Source organism: Castor canadensis, chromosome 14 (assembly GCF_047511655.1).
Source record: "Castor canadensis chromosome 14, mCasCan1.hap1v2, whole genome shotgun sequence".
In the NCBI taxonomy this organism is placed as follows: Eukaryota; Metazoa; Chordata; class Mammalia; order Rodentia; family Castoridae; genus Castor; species Castor canadensis.
The window spans coordinates 91388180-91399329 of NC_133399.1; positions in this window are offsets into that span (position 1 = coordinate 91388180).

Here is an 11150-nt window from a genome sequence, read left to right on the forward strand (position 1 = left end):
GTCACTGTGCTCATAACATCTTACTGAACTGCTTAGTAATTTGTCTAGTACAATGAATTCCTCCATCTGGAGATTTCTCCAGGGATGCTCCATAAAGAAAACACCTTTCTTAATAAATGTTAGCTACCATGATTGCATTAGCTTTCCTACATGGGAAAGCTTCTGTGTAACCAGAAAGCATGCTGACTGTTAGCACAACAAACTGATACCCCATTAAGAGTAGCAACTGAATGAAGTCCATCTATAAATGTTCAAGTTGTTCATCAGATAGTAGAAATATACCACCTGACATTTTGATTGTCTTTCCAGTATTATGAGTTTAGCAAAAACAAACTCATAAACTATAAACCATATTACCAATTTTAGAACAATTTGGATCATGTCATCTATTCGATGAGGATTTGTGGAATGCAGAACTTTTAACAATGAAAACTTCAAGAACTAGAGCAGAACCAAGCAGTTGTCTGAGCCCTCTATGAGTTCATGTTTAATGTTGAACTTACATCCTTTCTAATGTCAATTTTGTTTTTCCAAAATCGGGTGCATTGTATTGTTGATTACATTGGTTATCTAGGGGAGATACTTTGATCTATCTTATAGAGCTCATTCAAATTACGTATTCTTACAGTTTCAGCACTGGCTGATTTAGTATAAAAACCCTCAAGGGCATTTTCTTAGTATTCAGGATCAGTTTTACAGATAAGGACTTCTATCTTAATGATGACAATTTGTGATAGCAACATGACAGCAGAAAGCAGCTCATCTACTTGGAACTGTTTTGTTTTTCTTTTTAAGGGTCCCACTAGAAGTGAGAAACTTGCCAAAATTGTGGACTATTCCAAAGCACATAGACTATTTGTATAAACATTTGTTGGTTATCTTTTGCTTTCAGATAAGAACTCTGAAGTTTGAGCTAACCTCCACAGGAAAGAGCTCCCTTTTCTACTGACTCATCTTGGCTGTAATAGCAAACCCTAGCTGATATTTTACTTCTGAGTTTTTGGCATAAGATCCATCAACAGTTAACCAGGATTAGGCAATGGAGAGTCTCACAAGTCAACACGAGCAGCCACTATTTCTGATCCTAGACTAATGCAACTGTGGTCTTTACAGTCATGAGGTACAGTAGGAGAGGAGCAGGGTTAAGTAAGCTACAACATTGCAGATGGACATTAGAAAGGAAAGGAGAAGAATTTCATGAATTGGTATTCTACATGCTGGAAAATGCTGAATGTAGTACACTTTCCACTGTGGAGGACTTACTAATAAAGTTCATTTTCTAAAACCAGCTCAGATGAAACCCTTTTAATCTCCTTCCAAACATTCAGGATATGCTTCAGTCCTGAGTCTAATTGCAAGCTATGTTTCCCCCCTTTTCTTGGGTAAGAACTCCAAATGTGTGTTTGTTGTACTCATGAACAAAAGACAAAAGATTTAGCATAATTCAAAATTTCAAGTGAGGTCCGTTGTAAGGCCAGTTTCATTTAGTGAAAGCCTGCTCATGACTGTCTTGCCAGGTTAAGGCTCTGAAACTGCATTTCTACTGAGTTCACAAAAGGTAAGGCCATTAGGGAAAAATTGGTGACCCAGGATCTGTAGTAAGCTGTAAGTCCAAGAAAACCTCTTAATTGCTTTTTGGTTGTAGGCCATGGAAACTGAATAATTTTTATCCTCTAGAATGAGAGGGAAATCCTTTCAGCAGTCAGATCATAGCCTAAGTAATGAAACTTTTCCCTTGAAAATGGAAGTTTTTGTAGATCAAAGACCTTAATATAAGGCCCAAAACTTTGAAACTACTGTAAGAAAGAGTAGGGAAGACATTGGAACATATAGATATAGGCAATAACTTCCTAAGTAGAACTCTGTTGGCTCAGCAATGAAGAGAAAGGACTGACAAATGGGACTGCATCAAACTAAAAACATTCTGAACAACAAAGGAAATAGTTACTAGACTAAAAGAGACAGCCCACAGAATGGGAGAAAACCTTTGCCAGCTATTCATCTGATAAAGGACTAATAACCAGAATCAAAACAAAGCTCAAAAAGCTAAACTCCCAAAGAACCAACAACCCAATAAAGAAAGTGGCACATGAATCGAGTAAGGACTTTTCAAAAGAAGAGGTACAAGTGGCCAAGAAATACATGGAGAAGTGATCAACTTCCCTGACCATAAAAGAAATGCAAATCAAAACTACACTGAGATTTTATCTGACCCCAGTTAGAATGGCTATCTTCAAGAACAAAAACAAGAACAAATGCTGGCGAGGATGTGGTGAAACAAGAACCCTTCTATACTGTTGGTGGGAATGTAAATGAGTACAACCATCCCAGAAAGCAGTATGGAAATTCCTTATAACTAAAAATATGATCCGTTAATACTGCCCCTGGGCATATACCCAAAGGAGTATAAGTCAAGACGCAATAGAGACACCTACATACCATGTTTATTGCAGTGCTATTTATAATAGCCAAGCTAAAGAAATAGCCCAGATGCCCTACAACTGTTGAACAGATTTAGACAATAATGGAGTACTACTCAGTCATTAAAAAGAATGAAATTGTATTATTTGCAAGTAAATAGATAGAACTGGAAGACATCATGTTAAGTGAAGTAAGCCAGGTTCAAAAAGACAAAGGCCACATGTATTCTCTCATAAGTGAAGATAATGTCAAAAGATAAATGGATACACAAAAATAAACATGATCATATACACATTTACATATAGAACATGTTTGTAACAGTGGAACTTCTCTATGGAACTTGGGAGGAGGGAATGAAAAGAGAGTCAACAATATTGAAATACATTGCATCTGTGCAGGTGGGGGACATAGCGATACATACTGAAAGCTGTTGAATTATAGGGGTGGGAGGGAAAGGGGTAAAGGAGAGTAACAGAAGGGGCTGAACTGACCAAAGTTAAGTACACTCGCATCTGAGCTACATTGAGAACTCCCACTGATCACTCACTTAAGAAATGAAAATGAAGACCAGACCTGTAGGGAGAGGGATACCTGTGGAAGGAGGGTTGAACTGAGGGTGAAGGAGAGGGAATATGGTTGGTGTATTTTATGTACATATACGAAATAGAACAACAAAACCTTTTGCAATTGGTTTTTAGGGGGAAAAGAGGAAGAGATGACAGGGCAAACCTAATGAATGTATAATGTAAGCATATTCAGAAATGTCACAACAAATCCTCCCTGTACAAATAATGTATGCTAATAAAAATGCTTTGAGGAAGAAGAAAATGGAATTATTTCCTTGAAAACTTTGAGAGCAACTTGCTGTAAAAACTAGGTTGAGTCAACTTCAGAGTAATGTCTGGGGGAGAATGTAATACCAGATCATCCCTGTGCTGAGTGAGAGGAGAATTTCGAAGAAACTGCAGAGCTGTTAAGTCCTGATCAATGCCTGGAAAAGTAAGAAATGACCTCAGTGAGTCCTTGCAGTATGGCGGGCCAGGTGTGCTGCCTATTCTCCGTACAAGCAAACAACAACTCACTTTCTCAGTGGGAACACTAAAGGAACTGGGCAAATGTCTTTTGCCATGTGCCATTTTCATGTGTGGCTTTTATTTATTTATTTATTTATTTATTTATTTATTTATTTTGGCTTTGCTATTATTTCTTTTCATTGCTTGTTATTGTATGTCAATATATCTGATACAGGTAAGTCTTAAATTCTTCAGACATACTATGAATATTAAATGCAAACAATATTATTATATTTGTGATTTTATTTTTCATAAGTGAATCCCAGATCATAATATAGATGCTGATATTCAGGTGAAGCCAGTTAATGACGTAGACAGTTGAGACATTTTGGCAGAGCCTGACAAGATAGCTCACCAGACTCAGAGTAATTTTTGTTCCCTTAGCCATTATCAACACATGACAAGTTCTGCTTCCCTGGTGAATGTCAGCAGCCTCATCTTGAATGCCCCCCATGATGGATCTGTAGCTTGTGTATCTTTTACAATGCATTTTTGTTCATGCTGTTACAACAACTGTCCCGTGATCAACATTCAGTAGGTTTCAGCTCTTGCAAACTTTTTTTTGGTAAAGTTTGAATTCAGGATCTTGCAAGGCAGGCACTTCACTCTTTCAGCCACACCTCCAGCCCTCTGCTCTGGTTATTTTAGAAATAGGTTTCACTTTTTGACCAGGCCAGCCTACACTGCAATCCTCCTTTTCTAGACTTCCCGCTGTAGCTGGAATGATAGGCATAAACCACCATGCCCAGCTTTTTCTGTTGTGATGTGGGGAGGTCTCAAAAACTTTTTTGCCAGGGATGGCCTAGAACTACCATCCTCCTGATCTCAGTCTCCAGGGTAGTTTGGGATGACAAAGAAGCACCACTGAGCCCAGCTATTATTTGAGATGAGGGGGTCTCAAGAACTTTTTTGCCCAGGCTGGTCTCAAACCACAATCTTCCCAATCTCAGCTTCCCAAGTAGCTAGGATTATAGGTGTGAGCCACAGGCACCAGCTTCTTACAAACTTTTTGATTGAATGCTAAATATTTTGTCAGGCATGCAGCTAATTTTCAACTTTGAGAGAAACAAATAATTGTTCTAACAAAGGACATAATTCTGCTTTTAGATACATGTGTCAGAATTGTTTTGTAGAATTATTTACCAAAGATTGCTTTTTCTTTGTGAACATTCAGTCTTAAAAACTCGAGAGATAATACAGCTCTGTGAAAGAAACTTTGACTCCCCTCTAGGACTTTCTCCAATGTTATTTTGCTTTTGTTCTATGGATGTGTGTGCATACATACATGCATGTGTGTGTGAGAGCACAAACAATTAAATTCCTTACTTAATTTTATCTTGTTCTTGTGAGGTGTTAGGATGGAGAGATGAATGAGAACACAATGTGGCAAAGGCAAGGTAAGTGAAAAAGATGGGCAGTTTCTCCTGAGTTCTAGGCTACAGCATACTGAACACCCTTGGATAGGATGAACAGAAAATATGCCTGCTCAGGTTGCTACTTGACAGCGAATGTTTCTTGCTATCTACAGAGCAGGAGGACTCAAAAAGAGTTAACTCATACAAACCCTGTCCTCTAGATAGACACATAAGGTTAGGCATCTGTCTCCTTTCTCCTGAATTTTTGTCCTTGAATTGCCATGTTTATGCGTCATTGTACAGGCTGTGAATGTGCCATGAGGAGATTATTTAATCTTCCTCATGTCATGTTACTTTTAAAAAGAGTATAGTTCCATCTGTGTGCACCATTTTGAATCTGTGAACCCATTAGACCACAAGGTATTGGAACTACCAACATTAGGTTTGGAACTACAGGACACCTTGGTATCACAATTTCATCAATTGCTGTGAATCTTAACAATTTCCCAACTTGTCTGCTTAGTTCTGGTTGCATTAGATTGTCACAAAGACTGGTACATGGAATTATAAATCCTTGTTTAATTAAGTCTTCCTCAATTGAGGAGAGTCCTTGAATGCTCCAGGTTTCAGTAGCTGTTGGGGTAATTTAAGCAAAGGTTTAGAATGATCTGTCTGAACTTTTACAGGCTCCACACTTTTAACCCTTCATACGTCAGTAGAGGAAGAAAGATCCTAAGCATTATAGGCAGGAGTTTTGAATTTAATAAACAGTTTCCATGTACAGAGACCATAACAGTTCTGGCTAGGGGATGCAGGAAATCCCAAGATGATTTCTCCCTATGAAAGGAATTTTGTATGCCCTTTTAGCTCAGAAGGGAAGTCTCACCCACCGAGCTTCCTGGAGTGTCAGTTGGATGGGTTCAGATTGTGGGATTCTCTTGACTCAAAGCCCCCATCACAGAAATGACCTTTGTACTCTGAATGATTTCTTAGCTTATTAAAATGGGATTTGTGGAAGGCAAAGTGGCCCAGGCATCTATTAGAATTGTGAAGGGTTCCCCATTAATCCTAACTTTTGTTTATCCATGTTTGCTCAAAGTATTATAGGGTACAATTCACTGGAGAACCCCTCAGAACCCCACCGACACCAATTGTTCGTTCATAGTTTCCATCTCATGGGGGCACAGTCTAGTCTCAAAGGAGGAGGCTTGCTGGTGGAGTGGCTCAAGTGGTAAGAGCACCTGCCTAGCAAGTGTGAGGCCCTGAATTCAAACCCCAGAGATACCAAAAAAAAAAAGGCTCAAAGGAGGAGGCTTATTGGTAGACTTGCATAAGAGTAGACAGTCTTTCTTCCAGTGTCCTGGAGTGAATCATGCATACCCATATTTATTGCAGCGCTATTCATAATAGCCACATTATGAAGTCAGTATAGGTGTCTGTCAACAGATGAATGGGTAAAGAAAATATGGTATATATACATGATGGAATATTACGCAGCCACAAAGAAGAAGGAAATTATGTTATCTGCAGGAAAAAGGATAGGAGTAGAGATCATCAAGAGAAGATCCCTTTGGTTTTGGTCCTTGTAATTGTTGCAATTGGAGAGGCTGAAACTTGTCAGCCTTTTGGGTTTTCTCTTGCTGTAGAGTACTTTCAAAAGACTCAGGAGGCCACAATTCACCCACACCACTTCCTATCCAAGCTTTAATTAGGCTACAAAATTCAGTAAGAAGTCCATCCACAAATACAGCAGTTAGAGCTACTTCAGTACCTGCAGGAAATAGCCCCTTGTTCCTAGTTGTATTTGGAACTCAGATTGCTTGACATATGCTGTTTCTAAACAAACTCTGTAACCTGAAACTGGTTCCTCCTCTTCTTTTGTCTAAAACTGTATAATTGGTCAACCAATTATTTTTGATGGAAAAAACTTAGGAATCAAATTTTTAAAGTTTTTAGTGGTTCTAACTCCTTTTGTCCCTTCTCATGAAGTGCAGTCCTTCATGTCCTCCTCTACCCGCACTTGCTGCCATCCATTTTTGAGGTTCCTCAGGCTCTAATATCATGCAAATAAATTGGTAAAGGACAGGGAGTCCTGCTCTGTAAGCTATGAAAGTTTCGAGGATTTTTCTCTGGGCTACACGAAGTCTTCTGGCTCTATGCTCTGTAGACCATGCAGTGAAAGCAGTTATAGCCGGCAGGTCTGGCTCATCAGAGCTTCTCACTTTATAAGTCATTTGTCTAACTTCCCCCTTTTGCATCATCTTCAAGGTGAAAGGTAACTCAGCAGAAAGGTTAGTGGACTCAGAGTACTTAGGTAAAGATGAGCACAAAGAAGTCAGGGTTACTTCAGTTAAGGTGCAAGATTTTGGGTATGTGTGATATCCCCATTTTCTTCCTTAAACTTTTCATTTACCTCTGTAAAGGAAACTTTCAGGGAGACAATTTTTAACCTGTTCAATCTTTTAGATACTTCTGCTTATCAATTAAAAATATATATCTACTGCTTTCATTGGGGCAGGGAAAGTGCTTGATCTCTCTTTTCTAATGTGCCCTGCAAGTAATAAATTTAATTTAAACTTCTCCATGGTGGCCATTTTAATCCTAAATTGTCTCCAGTAAGGTTAACCCATTTTCTGAAAATACACAGATGCCAAATCTTTAGTTCTTACACATAAAATAAATTGGAGTGTCAGAAAGTGGAATCCCAGACTCCTTGGACTAACACAAGCCTATTATCAAAAGGCTCTGCCTGGATCTAATGCAGCTAATTATTGGATCCAATTTGATCCTGGGCCAAATCAATCTAAGAATAGTTAAACTCAGCTCAAAGCAAGTTATTAGAGTTCAAATCTGAACGAACTCACGTACTACTTCCAGTTGCTGCAAGGATCACTGGGCCCAGTGGCTGATTTTGGGGACCTGCCTTTGATCACTTGGTATGCCGGGGATCACTGGAGGTCTATTTTGGATCCTACTTCTGATAGCAATCTGTTAAAAACCTTAGACAAGTTGAATTTAATAGAGTTTGAACAGAAAGAGAGAGAGAGGAAAAAAAAATGATCGAGGAGTGAGGTAGTACTCAGGACAAAGGCAGTTTAGAGAGCTCCAATCTACAACATGGGCAAGGAATATTTATGGATGGCACAAGCCAGAAAACGCAGTGTCATCCAGAAATAGCCTGATTGGTTACAGTTTGTACTTTCCTTATTTGGACATGTTTTGGCAGGTTGCAGCCTGTGATTGGCTGAAGGTTTGGCTGCTGTGGTTGGTAGGGTCTTAAGTACTCATAAGAGTATACTCTCAAACTAGGTTGAAGAATTTTGTGTTTGTTTGCTTGAGAGATGGGAGTCTCACTATATTGCCCAGGCTGACCTTGAACTCAAAATCTTCCTGCCTCAGCCTCCTAATAGGATGCAGGTTTACATACTAAGTTAGATTGCAGTTTGCTGTGGAGGTAGCTTAGGCCAAATTTAGCAATACCCTTTTACACAATGTGTTCAGTACTATAAATTGGATCACTCAGTTTAGTGTCATTTTCTTCTTGCATCTGAACACTGTAAAAACAAAATACTACATTTCCAGGTGTCCCCGGAGTTATAATTCCACATATGGTTTTGATTCTGTCATTTAGACGACTGGATTTAGAACTGAGTTAAGAGAGAAAAAGATAGCCATTGTGCTAGCATGGGTCATAGCTAAGACAGTATAATTTTATACCAAGCAACTTTTTGGTTTGATGGCTTTTTGATAATATGGGACAAAAATAAAAGCAAAAAAATTGACATAACCTAATTATAATATGAAAATTAAGATAAAATCTACCAAAATGGCAACAACTGTGAGTTTTTTTTTTTTTATTTTCTGTTTTTATTGTTGCTGTTTGGTTGATTGGTTGGTTTGGTCAGTTTTGAGACCCAGGTTAGCCTCAAACTTCTGATCCTCCTGTCTGGGCTTCCTGAGTACTGGGATTATAAATATGCACCACCATGCCTGGCCTTTTATTTTCAAAATACACTGGCTCTTTAATTTTATAATTTAAAAATAAGCTCATTTTTAATTCTTTGAGCAACTTAGTGACAAAGTACGTGTTTTGGTTTGATAAGCAGAGCTTCCTAAAGGCAATAGTTAATTAGTTCATTAATCTAGGGATAGCAAGGGAGCAATCATCATGTATTGCAAAGTCAAACTAAAAATCGCACACATACAACCATAGTCATTGTGGGGCTGAATAAAGCTAAAAAGGTTTCATTTCCCTTTGTCAGTCCATTGCCATTTGCATGGAAGTTACATTCTCTTCACTCATAGTCCACAGTGAGCTGAAGTGCTGGATTCAAAGTAGAAATTTTGATTTGGCTTAAGAGGAGCAGTTGCTCCTTGATATAATTTTCTTTTAATATTCAATGTAAAATATTTGTTCATTTTAACAAAGTCTTTAATGCTTTCCCCATGATGCTTATACAGCATGGGATTTCTTCTTTTTAATTTATTTGCTTTTTCCTTACTTTCTTTTATTAGCATATATTAATTATACATAGTGAGGAGCTTCACTGTGCTATTTTCATACACGCATGTATTGACCACAGTCACACTCTCCACTACTCGTTCTTGTCCCCCTCCTCCAAGCTCCCTGTTTTTTAGAGCTTTCATACAAATATTTCTAAATGGGTCTCATTGTGTGTGATCGTTTCACACACACCTACGATATGCTTTGATCATATTCTCCCCCCCATAGACCCTATGTTTTCCCCTTCTCATCTCCTGCCAGTTCCCCTAAAATGGTTCTTTTATGTTCATGTTCTTTTTTATGTTAACATCCCTTTCACTTTTTAACTACCTTCCACACATGAAAGAGCATGCAATAGTTGTCTGTCTGGCTTATTTCAGTTAACATCTTGATCTCCAACCCCTGTCCGTTTTCCTGCAAATGACATAATTTCATTCTTCTTTTTGGCTGAATAACACTCTATGATATATATATAATTTCATATTTTTCTGTATTCTTTCTTCAGTTGATGGGCACCTTGGCTGATTCTATAACTTGGCTGTTGTAAATAGTGCTACAATAAACATGGTTGTTCAGGAATCTCTAATGTATCCTGACTTACAACCCTCTAAGCATATATGCTCAGGAGTGGTATAGCAGGATTTTATGTAGGTCTACTTGTAGTTTTTGAGGAACCCTTACACCAATTTCCAGACTGGCTGCACTAATTCACATTCCCACCAACAGTGATGAGGTTCCCCCCGGCCCCCACAGCCTGCCCAACATTTGCTGTTTTCTTGATGATAGCCATTCTGACTAGGATGAGATAGAATCTCAGTCATATTTTGATTTCATTTCCTTTATGGTTAAGGATAGTCAACATTTCTAACCATATGTACTTCTTTTGAAGATTTTTCATTTGCCCGTTTATTAATTGGATTATTTGTACTTTTGGTATTTAATTTTTTGAGCTCCTTATATAGTCTGGATATTAATTCCCATTCTATAAGCTGTCTCCTTATTCTGATAGTTATTTCCTTGGATGTGCAGAAGCTTTTGAATCTGATACAATCCCATTTGTCAAATTATTTCTCTTATTTCCTGATCTATTGAAGTCCTATTCAGATAGTCCTTACCTATACCTATATCTTAAAGTCTTTTCCCTGTTATTCTCTAGTAGTTCCAAATTTTCAGTTATTACATTAAAGTCTTTGATCCATTTTTAATTGATTTTTGTTCACAGTGAGAGATAGGGATCTAGCTTTAGTTTTCTACATGTGGACATTCAGTTTTTTTCAACACCATTTGTTGAAGAGGCTGTCTTTGCTCCCACATATATGATTCTGGTCCCTTTCTTGAAAAATCAGATGGCTGTAGCTGTGTGGATTATTTTGGGTCTTCTGTTCTATTCCATTGGTCTATTTGTATACTTTTGTGCTAGTACCATTCCATACATCATGTTATATCTCCAAATTCCTTTTCCAGTACTAATGAAATCCTCCAATAAAGTATTAACTTTATTGAAAGTAGGCCTAATTAGGCCAGGTGCAGTGGTACATGCCTGCAATTCCAGCACTTGGGAGGCCAAGACAGGAGGATTGCAAATAAAGGCCAGCTTGGGCTACATCCTTTCTTTCTTAAATAATTAATAATAATAGGTTTAATTTAAAATTTTTACAGAATTTAAGGTTCTAATGAAAGTCAAATATTGCAAATTAGTTAATTTGAACTATTGATGTGTGTTTATTAAGATTTTAAGTTCCCAAAAGTCAAGAACCATGGCTTCTTTCTCTGAAACTCAATGATAGCTCAATGTGT